Raw genomic sequence first — 22684 nt, forward strand, 5'->3', positions numbered from 1 at the left:
GGGAACATCCCTGTACATCCCCCAGTACACTGATGTGTACTCTTACCATTTAAGCCATTAAGCCTCTTACCATCTTAGCCATTCAAGAAGCATTCAGCCAAAACACAGGTTTGCCCTGCAGGTAATAGGCTGATGTGCCCAGCAGGTAAGACCATGACTCAGACGAGTTGAATACACCTGCTGATTATCAGGGAATCCTGGTTTAGAACGAGCAACTAACTTTTGCATGGCTACAATTAAAAGCGATACATTCACCTACAGTATTAGGGAAGGTCAGTTTGATCCAAAAGCTACACTAGGAAAGGACTCCCATGTACAACTCGTGGGAAGGGAAAGAGAGTCTGAGAGGAGGAATGCAGAAGCAAATCAGATGACCAGAAGCAGCGGAGGAGTGGCTGAGTGAAGATGTGAAGTTATGCTCTAACTTACTGCCATGCGAAATAAATGTTTATTATAGCATTTGGGACTAATATTGGGGAGCAGATGCAACTGTGGAGCCCTGTGGTGTTACTTATTTCCCATCCCTACCTGAGGCATGTCAGGATTGGAGCTGGAACATCGTGTCCTCCTTTTTTACCACCCCTGAATGTCTGGGAGCAGCTGCAATGACACTGGGCACTGATTGCAGGGCTCCAGTGGATGCCAGCTCACAGCGAGCTGGAAGGACTGAGCAGAAATTGGCAGTATCCAGAGCTGGGACTGGAGGACTGCATCTGAAAGAGGCTTATAGGAAAGGCCACTGTTATCCATTGCTGAGCTACAGGAAAGCTGATTTTCCACAAGGCTGGGAAATTAGACACTATAAGAAGCAGACCTCTTGTAACATCACCTGAGAGCAGGATTCATCTCTTTAATCTCCAGTTTAAGCCAGTCATCTGGACTCTTGCTATATTTGATGGAAAGGGATAAATATCACCAGAGGTGATTCAGCCCACCAATTTTAGCTAATTTCCTTAGGATGGTATAAGACATCCTCTGGAGGAGACTCTTTTCTATTGATTATTGAACAGGCCTGAGGTACTTGCCAAGGCCAGCTGTTAGATGATAATTAGGTTAGGTGAGACCAAACAACCACAGAAAACAAACTGGAGACTAGTCAAGTTTAGGAATTGGTCCCATAGCCTTTTCATAAATGTAGGAGGTATCAACAAAAACATCAGAGATTTCTTCCCGCTGAAGCAATTTAATTGTTTTCTTTTTCCTTGCAGAAAGCATATGTGATGTCATTGGAAAGACATGCCTACGTACTTCTTCAAAAGATACAGAAACCAAAATCAATGGGAGAGGAAACAGAATATCTCCGTGCACCAACCACATGACTCCATGGTATCTCTGAAACACATCTGTGGGGCCTTCCACATTCCTATGCCTGTTCTCACAACACATTTGAGCTACAGACACATGCAAATAGTCTCCAAACCTTAACCCAGCAGCATTTCTACAACTTCATGTAGCACTGAAGTTATGGTAGAAGCTTTTCGTTGTTGAGAGAGGAGTCTTCTGGGGGAGAAGGGTAGACTCTTCTACTTAATGTAACTATAAACAAAAGTAAATAGTAGAAACATGAAGAAAGTCCATAAACTTAATACTATGAAACAAATAAATGCAATTTCATTTCTAAAACTCAACTCTATCCCACCTACGCTTACACTCATACATGCGTGCACGTACTTGCATGCTTTCTGCATAGGTCCTGCAGCAGTTCTGACCTGAGGAATTCAGTCCCAGAGCTGTCACTAGAAGGACAGAAAGCTGGTCTTGAGAGCACCCCATCTAGGTCCCTGCCTGAAGACACTCCATTCCCTCTGCTGTCTCTAATCAGCCCACACATGTGTGTTACTATCCCCATTGTTCAAGCTTCCCTAAAGCCAAGCTCTCCTGTTGCAATTTCAATCCACCACTTCCTCTCCTGTCTGCAGGGAACATGCAGAATAGTTTGTTATCTATGCTCTGCAGCACTGCTTCACTTACTGTCTCCCCTCTATCCGCTCTCCTTTGCGGGGGAGGATGCCTAGCCACGGAATTTCCATCTGTTCATTAGTATAAGAGCAATACGCCTTTATACAGATCTTGGGTAGATAATGTCCTAAATAATTTTAAAAGAACAGATAAATTCATTTAAACAGCTAAATTCAGAACAGATAAATTTATTCTAGCATTGCTTAAACCTGTTTTGTCTGTGTAGCTGATGTACAGTCTGTAAATAAAGCCCTGCTTAATGCATTTACATTGCTTCATCTTCTAATCCAAATTTTAATTAATTATATTCTTCTCTTTTGCTCTGCCCCACTGCAGCAACAACTTGCAGTGAAGTTGATGGCACTTTGAGATGGACGTTTTTACATTCAGATTAAAGCCACCTCAGCTACAGACAACGGCCCAAACAAGTGAATTACATGTCAGACTTATCACTCAACAGCAATGGGGCCTTTCTATATTCTCCAGTCACAGCTTGCATTAGAATTATGGGTATGTCTGTCTGTCTGTGTGTTGGGCTTGTTTAATAAACCTGTGATTTTCTGCTACCAAAGCTAGCTCGTGCAATGACTTATTCTAAAGTGTCATCCAGAAATATCACTTGGAGCCACTAAAAGCAATCCGTTCGCTCTCTCACGCCTCTTCACTTTGTAATCAAACAAACCTAATCACTTATTGTTCTTGGTGAGACAGCTGTGCCCTGAAATTCTCACCTCTACCTGCTTCTGTAAATCCATCTTCCACATGCCTGTATCTGCTACATGAGCAATGTGAAATGCTTTGAAAATTTTGTTAGACCCTGTTATGAACACAGGGGCATGACACTCGGGAAGCAATAAATAAATAAAAATTGCGAGCAGATTTATTACACAAGAGACAATAGAAAGAAAAGCAATGAAAACCCCACAACAAAGCAGCAGTTCATTTATCAAAGATCTATTCATCCAAATACGGCACCACTCCAGCAAGACACACTAGTTTGAGCAGAACTTTAAATATGTGACTTGTCAAACAGAAGTCAACAGCTTAAGTGATCTGCTGGACAGGGAACTAAATAATACGGATGCATTATTTCATTTAAAAACAGATTTGTTCCATAAGGCCTTCCTGTGAAATATTCTACAGCACTTGAGGCCTCAGAAGTCAGCGCTGATTTTCCTATCAGAGAAAACCTAGTGAGAAAATATAAAGAGAAATGAGAGGGATCATCGAAACAATTCATGAGTTATGCAGTGATTTCAGTTATTTATAAACTAATTCACTGTTTTTCTGGAACCACTTTGTCCAAAGTATTTCCTCACTGCAAGCCACCCGACTGGTATGAACATAATGAAAAATAATTTCAGCCTACATCACTGCTAAACTGGCAGAAGTCATGCCTGAGAACAGAAAGCACCATCGCTTCATCAGCAAGCTTGCTGCCATACCTAAATGATATCCTTCTTTAATTTTCCACCCTGCTTCCGCAGAGCATGTACTGCTTATTCCTCTGTGCAGAGCGGAGCCGACAATGGGCTGACAGTGCTCACCCTCTGAAAACTCCATTAAAAAAGCATTAAGATGGTGATACAGAACAACAAAAGCAATGGAGAGCTCTGCTCCTGGAGACAAGTACCATATGCCCTCTCATACTTTTCCCAACACTACGCATGATGTGACCGGGTTGCTTAATAATTCTGAGGTGTTGAAACTGTACATGTGTAAGGATAGACTGGGAAGCCCTGAGGTTCAAATATATTCATGCATTTGTTATTAATAAATGTTGGATGCATGAATAAAGCAGGATAACCTGTGATCTATTTAAAATAAAAAGCTTTTTTTTTTTTTTTTATGATATTTAAATTACATGCATAGTGAAATGATGCTTTACCCTGGTATTTCACTGAGGAATAGGATTTTTTGCTATTTTCCCTTTTCTCTCTTCTTCCCTGCCTTCCCTGTGCCCATTTGTCTAACTAGGTTATATATACAAAAAAGTCTACAACTGCTAGCAGAGGCTTTAGTGATGTTGAGAGGAACTTTAGCTGACACTGACTCTTCAGATGCTGACTGACCTCTTTGAAGAGCTGCATCACTCTGGAAAATGCAAACACCACAGCCGTTAGCAACCTACATCTCTCATCAAAATTCTGCCTTCTCGTGGCCTGCTCACTGAGACCAGCTGCTTCTGTCTGTGTTTACAACAAGCTTCTGAGAACAACTCATCAGAAGTTTGGGCGCTAATGGTCACAGTCTGAATTTCTCCTCCTGCTAGCACAATAGCAGGATAACGAAGCTGGAAAAATAGGTATTGTAAATAAATTCTGTGATAAAGACAGCCCTCACTTTGGCCTGAGATGGTTTTAATCTACTTTTTCATTCTAAGAAATCTTTGAAGATGTCAGAAGCAAAATGTCAGGGCTACTTATTTGCTTCTTTGCCTGCTCTGTGCAGGGATTGCTCAATTCCAAATGAAACAAATGTGCCAGAGCTGATTTACTAAATTAGCAATGGATGGGGCTCAAAAGCATCGCTGAAATGCATTGCCACTGCCCTCCATGAGCTTGCAGCAGGTCATTACAAAAGCTGAGCTCCATAGACAGCTAAAGAGAGGTCCTCAAGTCTCAACAAAGTGCCCAGGAGGAAAAGCCACAAATCAAAACTGTGCTATTAAAGCAATCAGCCTCACCATGTCACGGTCCTACTTAAACAGACTTGACCTACCACACCTTTTCATGTGGCAGAATCAGAGGCTGGGACTGGTGCTGTCTAACTGCCTACATTTTGTCCTAGTAAATGGATTTAAAATATGCCCTAGCTATATAAAATAATAAAACGGGAACATTTTAAAAATATATGCTGTGTGGATTGATTTGTACTTGTCACATTAAATGATGTAAATTACAGACCTATAGTTTTGTAAGAGAAAAACTCCAACAATTCTCAGAGTACCTTTCAGCTATAATATCAAAGTGCTCCAAGAAAGCTGGCAAGTGGCTCTGCAAAGGGAAATGCGGTGTAAAGGCACGGATCTGCAGAGACCGTGTGGGTGCCCCAGCTCAGCATGGGGCTGCAGCAATCCTCACCCCAAGCACAGCGCCAGGCGAGGGTGGCCACGACGACATGAAGTTCTTCAGAGCAGGCCAGTGTCATCAGGGAGAGGAGCCGGGTCTCTCTCAGAGCACCACGAGGAAAATCAGCGAGCATGAAAGCATGAACTACAAGAAAAGAACGGAGAATCTGGGATTTATTTATTTATTTATTTTTAATTATAAAATGATGTGAACCCTCCGTGATAGCAGTTTTCGATTATGCAAAAGGTTGCTGTCAAGGAGAAGGAACAAAACTATTCACGGGGTAGGACAAGAAGGGTTAAACTGCAGCAAGGGAAACTCAGTTTAGACATTAGGGAAATCTTTCTAGCTGTCAAGATAGTTCAGCGTCGAAATCAATTGCCAAGGGAGAGTGGAATCTCAATCACAGGAGGGTTTAAGAACAGGCTTGCTAATTAACTGTCAGGCATGGTTTAGATATAATTGCTCCAGCTGGGGCAGGGGGCTGAACTACCTGACCTCCTAAGGCTCCATCTAGCTCTATCTGCATTGATCATACGATCTCCAGAGCCTCAGAATAATCTATGTCCCTCATAAATTATATAAAGAGGGAATATATATATATATAAAAGCAAGCCTAAAAGCTAATTACTGATGCTATGTCTGTACTGTGTTGCTGCTGTCTTAATAATTTTAGAATTAAATCTATAATGTTACCTCCAATAATAACATATAATCAAAAATTTTAATGTATACCAGTATGGATATTTTAGTCTGATTTTAATGTGCAGTACAGACTTATATTTTATTACATTTATTTTTGGTATTTAAACCCTTCGTTGATGACAGACTGTGATCACATTTTGTAGAGACCCTAGTAGGACCTGAGGCCTGTATACATGTAATATACATGTATGTATATGTAACAGCAGGAGTACACAGGGAACAGAGATAATGAAAGACAGTTCTTTCTAATCCTCCATTCTGTTAATCACATATTAAAACCACCTAGCAATATTGCAGTATCACTGAGAGATTAGTCCCAACCCAAGCACTCCTGAAGAGCTTCAGCTTTGTTTCCAAGTGGCAGATGGAAAGAAAAATATTCTTGCAGGACACCTCTCCCAGCATTACACTATTCTAAAGAAATGAAAAATTAAAATTCATGCAACTGAGACTAATTTGACAGGACCCCTTTCCCTAAAATATCTGTAATTAGCATTGCTGTCATGATGCAGCAGTCCATCATTCTTTTTTACTTACACAAAACTGGTCAAACTCTTATTTCTTTCAGTCTACATAGCTAAATGGCTAAGAGGCAAAAAGAAATTGGATCCTTTACTTTAGGAATCCCCATCCTCTTTGTTAATTGGAACCGCAGAAGAAAAAACAATGTAATAAAAAGTAATAAAACTAGCTTTGAAAATCTGATTAAAATATGAAGGGAAAAAAAAAAAAAGTTAAACCTTTCTTCAAGAACTCCCCAAATATTGCATAGGATACACAGGTGGTAGCTTAATTTGAGAAAGGCCAAGTGTGATCATGGCAGAGAGATGCACTGCAGCATTTTCACAGTGGTACTTGGTGGGCTGCTGGACCCCATGCCTGCAGGCACACACATGCAGATTTATTTCCCTGGTGGCAGCCAGTTTTGTTGAATGTCCCCATGGGAGAAGTTTCTGGCCAGCATCACTGTTTAGTCAGGGGACTCAGACCTCTCCAGGAGGTTATCCAGAGATAGCAAGTATTTGCTAAGCTGCTAATTGCTTTTTTGAAATCATCGTCTGGCAGTGCCTCTTCCCATACATTAGGCAGGCTCCACAGACAATGTAGACCCATAATTTAGAGATTCTCCAGGCAGAAAGACATCCTTGCTTCATAATTTTGTTTAGCCTAAGGGTATCGAGAAGTTTGGCAGTTCTCGCTCGACTCAAAATAGATGCATCTTGCAATACCACTGCTTCTTCGCAGTCACCTTTTTAATTTCTCACATTATATGCCATATTGGGTATTGGAAATTCATATTTGCGTTTACACTTTCCACTTAGCCCTTTAATATTGTAGTCATAGTGCTGGCTCCATTTTTATTTTTTCATTTTTTTATTTGGAAAATACTGATAGCAGGATAAATTAGTGATTTGAATCCAGTAATCTTTTTTTTTCCTCTTTTTTTATTCTGCTCTCTAAAATAAAATCTTGCAAAGAGTAAAACATATGCACATACACATAATAAAATATTGGACCTAGATACTGAAACTTGTAGAAAAAAAATACTGACAGTATTAACTGGAACAACTTATTCCAATAAAGAGCAAGCCCAAGAATTCAAGAAAAAGGAAGAACTGAAATAAAATTTAGCGAAATCCCAAACCACTGTAATCTTTACTACATGCATTGCTAACCAGTGGCTGGTTCTCTTTTTTGTGCTCTTTTCCATGTGAGACTCTGGGTAGCAAAGCAGAATATTTGACAAGCTCTGGGTGCTGCTTTACTTTTTATGAGACCTCTCTGTCCTATATTTTTAATTTGTTAAAAACAATTCTATCCTTGCATTACAAGAGCAATTCTTCTGAAGGCTGATGATCCCTTGGTGAATACTAAACATGAAAGAGGCAATGCAACATTTGTCAGTGACGTCCCTACAGCCTGTCATTTACCTGAGAAAGCTTTTTGGTAAATATTTCAAGGAACAATAGATGAAGACATCTTAAATGTGGACTTCTTATGCCACAAACAACACATTTTTAGTGTAAAGCAAATATTTGTCATATGAATGAAATGCAATTCCCTCAAAGTTGCCTTTTTCCCCCTTGTCTGTTTTAATAAAATTTATAATTCCTTAATAATCTCTTCCATTTCACATAGAAGTTGTTGCAAAAATATCAGTATCAATCAAATACATAGCTAGCAGCTTCCATATCTGCATTTAGAAGTACAGTAAGTGCTTGTTAAATATTTGATTATTTTAGAACTGCTGCAGCATTACAAACGAGGAAGATAAGAAGCCATTTGTTTGGGGTTGCAGCTTTCCAAGAATCCACTGAAATGTTTCATATTGCGCACCACTACCCCGTAACACATGATAAAAGGAACAAGAGTGTTTACCGCCTTCTTAACGAAGAAAAAAAATCTGGCCAGTTGTTCAACATAAGATAGAGTTTGTTAGATTGTCTGCTTCTGTAGTAAACAGATCGGTACTTTGTACACAGGTTATTTTATCTAAGGCTATGTTATATTATTCTCTGTGGGTGCTGTCCGTGATAAATGTTTGTTTGCTTATGGGTGAGAGACCATAAAAATAAAAAATAAATAAAAAGAGTAAGAGAAGGAGTTTTTAAGCTTCAAGTATATTTATCTGTGGGCTACAAAGGCAAGTCACTAGAAAACACAAATTGCATACGGAAGAAATACAGGTTATATCGGTTCTTTAGGGACCAGGACGATGGATACAATGACCTGGGTTAAGTAAGAATCATTGCCTTCATGAAGATGCTGAAACAAACTGCATCTGAATCTATCTGGACTTTTACTACTTCCCTTAGACATGGCTGGATAAAACAGAAACAAAACACCCTCAGGAAAGGCCACTGCAGCAGCTTCTTTGCCACGAACCACCCTAAGTACCCTCCTTACATCATAGCACGTGCAGTCTTACACTGTACACATTTACCCGAAGCTACTGAATAATTTCTAAAAGTTCTTAAATGCAGTGTTTTAGCTTTGCTAGCTACACAGAACATATTTGGTCTGTGTTAATGAAAGCCACCCAGACAAATAAAATGGTATGTCTCTAAATGCTGTAATTCATGACCTTTTAAACAATTGCCACAATTTAGACAATCCATCAACCCATTTGCTTTTCTGTGAAGGTACATTATTAAATTTACTAACATTAAGTCTCTTTTACATAAGGCATATTAGAGAAAAACAAACTAAAATTATTGTGTGCATTAGTTTAACAGGTAATTTTCAGAGTTCAACATCTGACATGAGTATATTCAGCTCTAAGAATTACATAAAGAAAAAAGAATTGTAGAATCAGCAAAGGTTAAGTATCCCGAACTCATATCAGTTTCTTTATAAACCTAGAATTGAAAGCATATCTAGTAATGATTTAAAGAACTAGCAAGACAGATATCTCCACCACAAACTGCCAAACTGCTGAGCTGATAACCTATGAGACAGGAAGGAACACGATGCCTCTTGTTCCACCACTCTTGTTTGACTAAATCTTATCCTTTTTATCCCAAAGGTCTCTTGCTCAAAAAAAAAGCTTTTTTTCTTTTTTTTTTCTTTTTTTTTTTTGTTTATTTATTTTCTTTAATTGATCGACTTTGATGACCAACCATCAGGCTATGCTTCCCATCATCAGCCTGTGGCACTATGTCACCTGAAGAAATCCGAGTGTCCCCACTGCTGAGTGTCCCCCTATAAAATAGGCCTTGCGTAAGTCCACAGCTGTTCTTCCTATCAAGTTCTCAACCACCCTACCCAACTGTGCTCTTTTTGCTCATACTCTCTGAATTGCTTTTTTTTTGGTCATTCTTTGCATTCCAAGTTCCTGAGCTAATCTTGAGTTCCTCCTGGATTTGTTACCTTTGAAGCCTTGTCATATAGTTAGGGGCTATGCGCTGGCATCATTACCTGTGCTCTGTATTTAGCTCTACAAATATTTATCTCCCCTCTCTTACTGTGCCACCAAGCCTATTAGAGTTTCCTTCAAGAGGAAACACAGAGCTGTCTAGTTTGTTAATCCGGATTAAGCACTAAGTAAACACACACTGAAGAGCAGTACTTCACCAGTGGCTAAAATAATTCACCCCACAGGAAGAAGAATGCAGAATGGGGCTGCAGAACATTCCCTGCCTCTGCCCTAGCCCTCATCCACATCTGAAGTCAAAGGCTGAGGACCTACATCAAACAAAATTAGTGTTTTATGAAGCTCGTGATGAAGAAAATACTAAAATTAACAAAAATAACCTATTTGTGCACTTGAGTTAGACATGATGAGACAGCCTTTGACCTAACTGCTTCAAAATAGTTCATAGGCTACCAGTTGCTCTATTTGCAGGATATTTATTTAAAACACAGAGCACGGCTTAATTACATAAAATCAGCAGAGTTAAAAGAGGTATGTTATGAAGTTACCAAGGAGGCTGTTGTTGTGTTATTGAATCAAAACCAAAAAAGAGTTTTCATTCCATAAAGATAGTTTACTAAGTCCCTGCCTTCCTTCCTCATTCCAGCTCTTGATCTGCAGTTCACTGCACCCCAAGTATGCTGAGGCAGTTTTTACAGTTTTATACACTATAAATCAGATAAAGAATAACTAAATTCATGGAAGCAGATGCCATATTATTGGCAGGGAGTTGGTAAGGGGGGGGGGAGAGGGGAAGAGAGTCTAAAACAAAGACATTAGGGTAGCTATCTCAGAGTTGGTCAATACAAACCATTGCATCTCACGTTGTCTAACACTGCCAATCAGACATGGTAAAAAGAAACTAGGTATCAGTCAAACCATGAACATCCCTGGGCTCCAAACTGGGAACCTTGCTAGTGAAATATGTAAAGACAGCAACAAGTGGGCAGGATCTTACATTGCTTTTTGTCTCTGCTCAACTCAAAATAATCTGCAGATTAAGTAAATTATCATTTTTAGCACTGCATAATGGCTTCTCCATGTAATGAAAATGAATAGTTTATAAATCAATATTTACTTCATTTACATACATCACATTTGTGGGCATATTAATACAAGTAAGATAAACTGAAAGTTTATGACTGCAGATAGTTGTAAGAATGTTTTCTCTCCCTGACAGAAGAGAAAAACAGCTTTAGTTTGTTCTAGATCTTTAAATTATTTTTATTTTTTGCCAAGATATTGATATGAAAATCTATGTTTTGTTAAGTCTCATTCTGAATGCTCCTCAAAGTTTAGGAAAGCAGGGCTGGTTGGGACACTCTGGACTATCAGTCACAGGATCCACTTAAAATCATTTAACAGACATTCAATCCAGAACAGCTTGTTGGATGTGCCTTTAACCTACCTACCTACAAGGGGTCAAAAATGCTCTGCAAATCATTGTAGGGAGACACATCTGAGGCCCACAAAAAGACCAAGAGCTACAAAAGCTGTCGTGCTACAGAAAACCAGGAGATCAAAGGCATTGTCAGGTCCCAAGACCCTGACATAAAGAGTTTTTCAGATGAAATTTCCAGATGCTCCAAGGAAACAAACCATTCCCCAGGCTCCAGTGCAAGGGAAAACCCCAAGTGGTCCTTGCCAAAGATGATGTGAGAGAAACAGCATTGACTGTAAAAAACAGTTATTGTGTGGAGACAGACCTATGGGGAATTTCATACCAGCAAGGCAACACATTACAATATTGTTTCGCATGTAGCTGAAATCAGAAATGCCCCGAAGTTACTGCTGACTACTGTCTGCAGCTGTATGAAGTTACTAATTGCACTCCGTTTCCCATGAAGCAGCAATCTACGTCCTGCCAGTTAAAGAGAGGCTATCAAACCAGTTTCAAATTCACATCAATAAGGTTTTTAAACGAGACCAGCTTTTTTAACATCACTTCTTATAGTTGAGCAAGCACATAAAAATCATCCTCTTTTCTAAACATTTCATGTGACATCTTCCCTACCTTTGCCAAATAAGTTATTTTTTCCCTTCTCCTACTCTCGCATCAGCCTTCTACTTCTGCTTTGCTGCATCATCCACTCTCACTGTAACTGAGGAAATAGTATTTTTATCGCTGCCACTAATTGATTGCCATACACTGCATTCAGATTTAATTCCATTACCCTATTACGACAAGTACCGCTCTCTAATTTTATACCAAGACCATTTGAAATCTTAGATCATTTAGTCTGGCACATAACCTGTCAAATCTTTTGCATCCAGATCTGTGTGCAACTGTTGCAAAGGAACACAGCACTAGTGATGTTTGTTTCCCAGACCAGTTTGTTGCATCTCTCCGACCACCTTCGATTTCAGTGTGCACAGCCAAACTGAAAAGTCCACATTCAAGCCTTTGCATTCAGTATGGATGTGCTCTTACTGCTCAGCTATAGAGTTATTTCACAGCATTAAACACCAAACCACTTAACGCTGACTCCATAAACATCAGAATTACTGTAGTCAGGCTTTGAAAGCACTGATAAAACGTGTTAGCAATATCCACCCTACTTCTGGAAAACTGTAGTCTTTATTTACTTAGTTATTTATTTTTATTTATTTTTTTGTTCTCAGCAACACATGTTCTGTAAGCTGGATGTGCTCCACAATCACCACTCAACCATGGTGAGTTGAGCTTGGCTGGCTGGCCAGCTGTCAGCAGGACAGAGGGATAAAATAAGCTGTGGGTTGAGATAAAGACAAGGAAATCACCAGTTACTGTCTCAGGCAAAACAGACTCAACATGACCAAAATTAATGTATGTCCAGTCGAAATAGAGCTGGATAGTGAGAAATAAGAGCGAATTATAAAATAATTACAAATTCTACATATATTACACATCTCTAGAAAGCATATAAAATATGAGATGTGGAAGAAATATAAACGGAACACGCACAACTGAATGAAGCACTCAGTAACTCCTGTACAGGACTGAGATCAAGGAATGGTTCGGATTGGAAGGGACCTCAAAGACCATTAGGTTCCAACCCCCTGTGATGGGCAGAGATGCCACCCACTAGAACAGATGGCTCAGGGCCTCATCTAACCTGGTCCTGAACACCTCCAGGGATGGGGCATTCACAGCCTCTCCGGGCAGCCTGTGCCAGTGAATGTTGCTTCCATCCAAGTCCTGTGTAGTCACAGGATAATCAGAAAAGCCACAGAGCTTTTCTGATTTTAAGGTTACCTTACCATGGGGGGTCTCTTCAAAGACCTGCATGTAGGACCTTGTTGTGAGCTTTGTGACACCATGCCAGTAAAGCCTTGGTAATGTCCAGAAATCCTGTGGGGACACGAAGAGCCTGCTGTGGCAGACAAACCAGCGCTAAGCTGGTGACAGTGACTTCTCTTCAGGTTAACTTAATTTCCCTCCTGTCCATCTGCTCTTGGGGCACTTTATCTTCACATGAGAAGGCACCAAGCCACCAGCTGTGACAGGTGGGGAAAAAGTCATACATTTGGGTGATACTGTCCCTTCCTGCACACACTACTCTTTACATGCTTAAGAGCCACCATAGCTTTTACCTTGTAATTAACTGTTGCTGATTATGACAGTTATTGATTTCTCTCTTACATCAGAAGATCAATTTTAATCCCCAGATTTACCACCACTGTTAGTAGCCAATGCACCCAGGTCTCAGTTCAGCCAGTGACAGAGCTCTCCCTTTACTCCAAACGCATTTAATCCTTCAAAGTAAGCACACACGTATGGCATAAAAAGGTTAGCTGCTATCTGTGATCCCATGCAGCTTTTAAGTAGTGTCACTGGGCACTTGTTCTGTACCAGGGTGTATGTGACACAAGACCCTGTGATTTATTAATAACTAGCTGCTGCTTGCTTAACATTTTTTCCCTAAATTGTATTACCAGTGATATAGCATATGCAATAATTAAAGAATTACTTGTTCTAAGATGATTTTATGCTTAAATGAGCAGACGTTATATATAACAGTGTTCTGTGTTTTGCTGATATGTGGACAAATAAATCTAGAAGAAAAAAAAAACATCTTAAAAAGAACAAGACATAATTAGTACCATCTGTATGGATCTTGTAGCCTCATAAAAGGGTTTTATTGAAATAGAATAGTTAAGAAATGTTATTCTCGGGGTTGATTTTTTGCACACTGATTCAACTAGCCAATGACCCTAGTGAGTGTTGCTCCACAGACATCAGTGAAAACATCTTTGCTGTATTTTAAAATGTAAGAAATTATGATTTCAAGAACCTGCTGAAGTTTTTATTTGAAGTGGATGCCAGCTTTTCTATTGACTGCACAGAATGCCTTTAAAACGGAAATCAAATTTAAAGGGATTATAATACACATTTCACTGTTTGTTAAGAAAATTTCACAAACAGGATTAGTGATACAGACAGCTTGTATTCAGTTTTCTATTTTGTTAAATTAAATTAAATTGGTGCTTAGAATAAATTCTGGAAAGGTTTCATATGTTTTCTAAACTGGTTCTTCCAGATGTATTTTATAAATACTTAAAGCCATTTGGTTTAAAAAAAAAGAAAAAGGAAGAAAATCAGATTGGTGTTTATCATCTTTAAATATAATTAACTTCCCCAAAAGGAAAGACAGAAAGTGTCATGGAAAATTTTATTTCATAGCTAATGACATGGTACATGTCAAAATAGTTGCAGTCTAGGTAACCTTCCTTTTCTTATTTCCATTTCATTCTAAACAATCATTCTGAAGTTAATACATTCCTTGATTATATAAACAGAAAGAGAAATCTAAAAGCACGTTTCTTTGCTCCTAACCAAAAGTAATCACCAAAAATAACAAAACACAATGTGCCATGATCTCCCAAAATACCACCCTAAGTCAAGTTCTAAATAAAAACTTCCTTACATATGCTTTTCACAAGTTACTCTACCTTGCCTGTTCAGTTTGCAGCCATTTCTTAACCTTCCTGGCTATGATACTAAAGAATAACTTTCCATGCTGTATCACCATGGTTATATTATTTACAATTACAATTAACCTGCCATATCAGTAAAGCCACATGTTCCAGTTCAGCAAAACTACCTTGTCTTTACTCTTACCTTTTAATCAACAAACAGGATGAGTTCAACCTTCAGTGCTAACAAATAAACACCAATCCACAATGCAATTCACTTGCATCAAGCAATACTAAGTTTAAATTTTTCCTTTCTGCAAATCTACAACTCCTTGGCAGGGTCACTGAGTTGATTACTGTACTCAGCGCAACACATGTAACAGGTGGCAGTTTTATAGTTGGTTTTGTTTTCACTAACCTTATTCCAATATTAAATGAAAGGCCCGCGTTGTTTCCTAGAGCAGATGATACAACCGTGTGTGACATTATAAGTTCCTGCTGGATTACGGGTCTATTTTTTCTTCCCGTGTGCGAGGGGTGAGGCGTGGGATAATTTTGCTGCTCGCTTCAAGCAGCATGAAGCACTTACTCTGCATCATCAAACAATGGGTCCTGGATAAGAATAAAAACAGATATTTTTGAACATGTTCAGCATCATTGTTTTACTCTCAAACAGAAGGATTACATGCTTCTCTAAATCTCTCTTTTTTTTTTTTATAGAATGCTAATATTTTTCAGCCTTCACATGCCAATGGAGATGATGCCACTGAAAAGGCATGCATGTGAGCGCAGCAAGAAAGACAAATTGTCTTTAGTTAAAAAAAAAAAAAAAAAAAGACCTAAAGCACAAAATGTGTAAAATCAATGCTATTCAAGGCAAAATTTTTGAAGATTGGGTCCATAATTGTTGACAGACTTTACACAATATTTTAAAATCATAATACAGTACTCTTTAAAACTTAGGCACAATAATATATCTTAAACATGAAAGATATAGAAATGGCTATATACACAGTGACATGGGTATCTACATATTGCTAAGCCTTAGTTTTACTGGAATAATTGTTTGTGTGCTGCAGGTCAACCTTTTGTAGAGCTCAGGATGAGCCCTAGGCTTTCAATAGAATAGATAACAAAGGGAGAAAGAGCAACAATGTCCCTGCAGAATAACTGGGCAGGTCTTTAGGGCACACAGAGAACACAGGAGATATGTCCCCACACAGGGGATGTGTCTCTCCAATACAAAACCCAGCTCCAGGCATGATTAGGGATTGGAACTGAGCAGGACTCCTTCCTGGCTCGTTAGGCTTACTGCAAGATCACATCAGATAATTGCTTCTATAGACTGAGCTACTCACCCAGCAACACAATTATTCGTTTTGCTCTCCTTTTTCTGATTAGAAGGTTGTTCTGGGATCCCCGTGCCCTAGGGTACAGAAAGCTTACTCTGACATCTAGCTTTAATGTAGCCATCACCAATGTTAAACCTTTTGTTCTTTCACCAGCACAAGTTTTCAGTTTAAAAGGCTCTTTCCTCACCCTGCATCCATATCGCTTCTCAAGCTAATGAGGTCTAACTGTACATTATTACATCTTTGGTCATGTTTGACAGAGCTCCTAAGATTCATTTACCTTTTTTAGCCTTGTATCTCATTAGTGACTCACAGTCATCATGCAATACCACTTGTGCATTTGAACTCCGCTCCTCCTTCTCCATCCCTTCTAAATTCCACCTGAAATTATTTTTCCTCCCCAAATGTATGACCTTGAATTGCTTCCTACTGAACTTCTTCCCGTTTCACAGAATCACAGCATGGTTTGGGTTGGAAGGGCCCTTAAAGCCCCCCTCCATGGACTGGGCCCACTCTCCCCAGCCCAGGCTTCTAGGCCCAGAGCCCTCTCTTCTCCAGGCTGAACACCCCCAGCTCCCTCAGCCTGGCTCCATAGCAGAGGTTCTCCAGCCCTTTCATCATCTTCTTGGCCCTCCTCTGGACTCATTCTAATACTTGCACATCCGTCTTGTGCTGGGGCCCCAGAGCTGAATGCATTTTCCAGGTGGGGTCTCACATGAATGGAGCAGAGGGGGACAATCCCCTCCCTCGCCCTGCTGCCCACGCTGCTGTTGGTGCAGCCCAGGGTACGGGAGGCTTTCTGGGCTGCAAGCACACGTTGCTGGCTCATCTTGAGCTTCTCACTCACCAACCCCACCATGTCCTTCTCCTCAGGGCTGCTCTCAGTCCGTTCTCCACCCAGCCTGGATTTGGGCTTGGGATTGCCCCATCCCAGGTGCAGGACCTTGCACTTGGCCTTGTTGAGCCTCACCAGACTTACACAGGCCCACCTCTGGAGCCTGCCCAAGTCCCTCTGGATGGCAATCCTTCCCTTCCCTGTGGTGTGTCAACCACACCACAGAGCTTGGCGTCATCGGCAAACTTGCTGAGGGTGCACTTGGTCCCACTGTCTGTGTCCACCAGTTCCTTCAGGACCCACAGGTGTATCTCTTCAGGTCCCATGGACTAGTGAACCTTCAGGTTCCTCAGATGGTCCCAAACCTGATCTTCTCCTACAGTGTGTTTTTCTTCATTCTCCCTGGTCCTTCCTTTGCCTTCTGGAGCCCAGGCTATGTGGCTGGAGCTCTTGCTGGTGAAGGCTGAGGCAAAAAAGTCATTGAGTACTTCAGCCTTGTCCATATTCCAGGTGAACAGATGTCCCATTTCCTTCCAGGGAGGGCCCACGATTTTGCCATTCTTCCTATTTTTACTGATGTACCTACAGAAGCCTTTCTTGTTGCCCTTTATGTCCCTGGCCAAATGTAATTCTAAAAGGGCTTTGTTTTTCCTAATCTGATCCTTGTCTGTACTTGCTTCCACTCTCTGTAGGCCTCCTTTTTTTCTGTTTGAGTTTGGCCAGGAGCTCCTTTTTCATCCACGTAGGCCTCCTGCTGTTTTTGTCTTCTTTCCTCTCTGTTGGGATGCATCACTTCTTAGCACCTAAGGAGGTGATCCTTGAGTATCAAGTGGCTTTTTTGGGCCCCTCTTTCCTCTAGGGCTTTGCCCCATGGTACTCTACCAAGCAGATTCATGAAAGTACGAGAAAAGATTGGTCAACCAGAAGTTGAATTCTGCTGAATTGCCTCAGTTCGAGTTTCTAAGTCCTACCCTCAAGCTTACCCCAAACAAGCATTGTTAAGATGTGACAGCTTCGGTTTTGTACATTCAAACATCACTGTTGTAATCTTTGATGTCTCTGGACCATTCCTCAAAAGATCAACAAAAGAAACAAACAAAAAACCACAACCGCTGTGGTGATCTAAGTCAAATATCATTGTAATTCCTGGCAGATCAGAAATGTTTTTTACTGACATTTGAACATGGTAGAACAATGTGAGAAATTCCTGACGGAAGCTTTTGGAAGAATGGTATCAGCAATGAAAAAATACATGTTCAAAGTTGAAGTTCCACCCCTGCCTTAATTACAAAACTCTTATTGTAAGGCCACAGTTGGCTGAGTAGTGTCCCACAGCTGTGTTTCAGTTCTTGGGAGCTGCAGTGCTAGACTCCAACCATTACACAGGGCAGTTTTACACCTGAAGCACCACAGAGGTTATATGACTTCTGTTGTGCATTTTGTATTTAATCAAAAATTCAAAGGTGGTCTTTTCACCTTCTCTGGGAAAATGCTGACCATATTAGGAGCTGGGACATCCTTGCACAAATAAAGCCTATAAATGAAAGTGCTAATAGTAAAGGTGATTGCTTACTGAATCGTCTTTTTTTTTTTTTTTTTTTAAGCCACTGCCAGGATGCATTTGGTTCATAACCAGTGACAGTAACGAACATAAATGCCAACAGAAATGTCCAATTTTAGCTGTGAAAAATATAGAGTTAGATCACTTAGGGATTTGAAAACAGCATTTCTTCCTTGGCTGTTGTGTTTGGACAGAAAACAATGTACCCTTGCCAAGTTCATTGCAAAAGCCACGTTGTACCACTCTTATGATTGACATCACTGATGGATTCAATCCATCAATGCCAAACAATTTTGTGATTTGAAGTTACTTGGTTAACTCCTGATCACTTCTCTGCTTGATTTGCTCTGCAATATGAAGTGTCATTATTCCAGGGTCATGTAAGAATGATGTTTCTTAAAACATAAGATACCAGCATTTTCTACAGAAGTAGTTGGATGTATTCCTAATGAGATTCATGACCATAATATCTAGTTATTTATTACTGATTAAAAAAAAAAAAAAAAAGCAAAACCAATAAATTAAAATAATATGAAATCATAATCTACATTCCCAGGTAACAATAATTGCTTTTTGTATTTAGAGCATGTATAAAATATCTCTAAATCTTTAAGTAAAATCTTTATTAATCTTTAGAGATCTTTAAAATTACTCCATAAGTAAAACAGCATTTCGCTTTTAAATTATATTTCTTTCTCATTTCTAATGTATATATGAGTTTGTTTGCAAAATGAGTGTCTGTCACAAACAAAATAAATACTAAGCAGACTTGGAACTACCCAAAGAGAGCCTGTATTGCTAAAGAAGAAAAAAATCTATTCCATTGGCAAGTTAGACTTTCTAAAGAAACTGGAATATCGAGCTGTCTGGCTAGCAGAAAGGAAGATGGATGACTCTTCTTGAATTAGGTGCTTGAAACTTAGTTCTGCTCAAAAGAGAATATAATCAATTTGGGAAGGAGTTGAGTCTAACACTGGGAATGCTTTACTGTAAATAGTAGATTGCATTTAAACTTTACTCAAGTGTTTTAAAGGTATTAGTTTAGCTTAACCTTCAAAATGAGTAACAGTTTATTTGTGCAGTTATTCACTGAAATGGGTTGAGATATCCAGTTTAGGAAATAGTCTACCCTGTCCTTTATACCCTACGTTTTATATTTATTATGAGCTCATCTTATTATTAGTTTCATTTGTTCTCCTTAGGTTCATAGACAGCAGATTTATTACCTTGCACTGGTACCTAAAGGGTATATAAGTAAACGTGAGTTCAAACCCTCTGCACCAGGTCAGAAGCTACAAATGGACTCTCACAAGCACTTGGTTTAGCTTCTGACCTTACTCTCTTCCTTATACAACCTAGAAGGACGTGCAAGCATCTTTAAAGGTCATACTCTGGGAGAAAGCACTACATGCTACAACAGGATAATTAATTCTAACTCTCCAGGTGATGTCTCCTGAATGCTCAGAACCACTTTCACTCTTTGTAAATTAAATTAATTAAAATCTGGCAGTAAGCCTTTTCAGCAAGAAACCTGCATCCAGGAAATGACAGATATAAGGAGAGGTTTCCACAATAAAGTTGTAAGTAGCCCATCACATAGTACATTTTTTTTTGTTCTTAAATTAATGTCTTAACATTGGTAGAGCACATGACACAAGAATCACAAATACTTTTGTTACGCTTACAGTGTTCTCATATTTTTTTTAATGCACACATACAATATGAAGAATTGTATGCAATTTATATCTAAAATTCTACATGTCTCCATTTGATTTGCTATCATCATTTGTTGGAAATAAATGTGGATAGTTGTTCTTACCAGAAATACAAAGTCTTTCACTTTGAATCAGGCATCCATGCTTCAAAAAAACATCCGTGCTTCAAAAAACCTTGTGCCTCAGTTCTTTGTCTCAGAGACAGGTATCTAGATTAGAAGGACCAAGTTTATTACGGATACTGTTACAACACTGTGAAACAAATACTTAAGTTGTTAAAAAGTAAAATTGTTTTTTAAATTTCCCATTTAAGTATCTCTATACTTAGTACAAGGCATAACTAAATTAAATTATTTTAAATGCATTGATGTTTCATACTTACAAAACTAGCATTGCTGTTGAAAAAACATATACATGACTAAGGAATATAAATCATCTGGGAGAAAAATGAAGAGAGAAGTTAAGCCAGACAAGTTTTCAAGGACTGTTTTTGTTCACTAAATGCACTAATATTCTTCTTTAAATTACGGAGTGCTGATTTATGAATTTCTGTAATAGTAAAATATCTGAATGTCTGGGGTTTGAAAAGTTCAAGCACTGTTTTTTATTTAAAATATAATCAATTTGCACTGAAATGCTATGCAAAAATAATGCTTTAATTTAGCTAAGGACATTTAGCTATAGATTAATTAGAACTCAAGTGAAGGAGACAAAACTAAATAAATATCCAAGTCTGAGATATGCATCTCATGAAATGTATGTTCATAGATGAAGCAGGTCCATACCCCTTGAGGCCAAGACTTCCACCCTGTGATCTCTAAGGGATCTGCTCCCTTTGTCTTTACCGATGGACCCAGAGACCCAAGGAAGGTCTCCAGTACTTTGTTGCCCTTTATTTTCACTTATCTGTGTCCTACTGTAAAATACTATTGTGAATTTGATGGCATTGTCAGTAACAGGTGATATTACTGTGACTATTTTAAAGGAACACAAGGAAGAAAAAAATAATAAAGAACTGTAGAAATTAACTGTCATAATACCAAATAATAACATAATATACTTTCTTATGTCATCTATACTTCTAATTTCTATTTGAGCCTGTATACTGTACTAAGTAGCCTTGTTTTAATTTCTGCCTTTAATAACTCCACTCATTTTACACATTATTTACCCTAGCCATAAGTTAAGTTAAGCATTATGCAATACCTTCATTTCCATGGTGATTTTCATGTAACTTGCCAAAAACATGTTGAGTGACTATGGACTGAGACAACATTTAAAGGTTTCGACAAACTATTTTTGCTTATCATGGCAGCAGCCAACTTTGCAAATGCAGTGCCTTGCCTTGTGTTTCATATCTGGAAATAGCTGAGGATGAGTTCTCTTACAAATTACTGCCTTACTGCAGACTATATATGAGGTACAGAACTTAAAACCACTTAAAATGTACTGGAGCCTATTGATATATACAGAACTGTTTTTTAAGGTACAGTGCTGTGAAACAAAAATTACTAAATACACTTCTTATTACTCCATCTTCAAGTACTTTAGAAAAAAAAAAAAAAAACCACAGAACCTTAAGACATTCAGCAGGGTAAATAATAAGAGTACAGGTAGAAAAGACTTACACTGAAAAATTAAGTTTCTTTTTTTTTTTTTCTCCCCTTCAATGTAAACCTTTAAAATCTCACAGAATGTTCTCTCTGCCTCTTTGAACATGTTCTCCTAACTTTTATTTAATCATGCAGCCACCAACTAAGTTGTTCAGGTGGAGCTGCAGAAGGACACATGAGGAAGAAGGACACTTTCCCAATATTACCCCACATGAACTGGTAGGCAGGAGGAAAATGGAGAACAGGAATGCCAGGAATCATGCTCTGCTACACGTTTCCCAGCTAGTCTGAATTGCTGGTGGGTATAAAAGCCCCCTATCTCTTTAGGGCACTACAATTTGTAGGGCACTGCACAGAATTGCCACAGTCCTAGGCAGGATCGCCTGTCTTTTAATAGTTTGAAGGAGACAGCATTTGGAAGGCCAAGTGTTTAAACCCCACTCCCACTCCCTTTATTTTTTCACTTTTTTTTTTTCTTGTTGTTAAAATTGTCAAATATTAGAGAGAGCTGAGCACAATAAAAACCGATGACAAAAGTATGTGGTCTTCTTAGAGAACTCCTGGGAGATGGATGGAGCGCCAGGATGCCAGGAAGCTGAAAACAGGTACACACAAAACTAATAAGCACTCTAAAAATGGAAAGTTGCATGAACACGTGCACACGGGAGTTCATTATCGAGGGTTCCCTTTAAAGGCAGACAGGTGACTCCAGCAGAGCTCTGCAGGTCCATTCTATGGCCAGCACTATTCAGGACTTATTAACTTGGAGGTTAGGAAGCTGGATGACAACCTTTAGCAAACAGACAGCAGGAAAGCAGAATTACAGAGCTCTGTGGACAGGCAGCTGTTCCTGACTTCACCAGCGCAGGCTGAGGAATAATTAGTCAGGGTGCTGTTCTCAAGAATTAATGCAGGTCGCAAAACGAGCAAGATTCAGCAGTGCCCTACTGAAGAAGAAAAGCCCCGTACTGACATACACAAACAGGAGCACGGACTGCTGTACACGTGTAATTATGTTCTGTTCCACTCAGCAAGGAGATCTCTGCTGGAGCCTTCGAGAAAGA

At 39.2% G+C, this 22684-nt stretch overlaps 1 long non-coding RNA gene across 1 annotated transcript; it reads right to left on the reverse strand.

Moving 5' to 3' along the window:
• Positions 1 to 23: 23 nt before the first annotated feature.
• Positions 24 to 20218, reverse strand: LOC110352280 (uncharacterized). Its single transcript, XR_002400991.4, has 4 exons — positions 20112 to 20218; positions 14963 to 15156; positions 5043 to 5174; positions 24 to 4955 (listed from the first exon to the last, which is right to left on the reverse strand). It is a non-coding gene; the product is annotated as an uncharacterized lncRNA (long non-coding RNA).
• Positions 20219 to 22684: the final 2466 nt, after the last annotated feature.

The sequence above is a fragment of the Anas platyrhynchos genome, chromosome 6 (assembly GCF_047663525.1).
Source record: "Anas platyrhynchos isolate ZD024472 breed Pekin duck chromosome 6, IASCAAS_PekinDuck_T2T, whole genome shotgun sequence".
NCBI classification, from domain to species: Eukaryota; Metazoa; Chordata; class Aves; order Anseriformes; family Anatidae; genus Anas; species Anas platyrhynchos.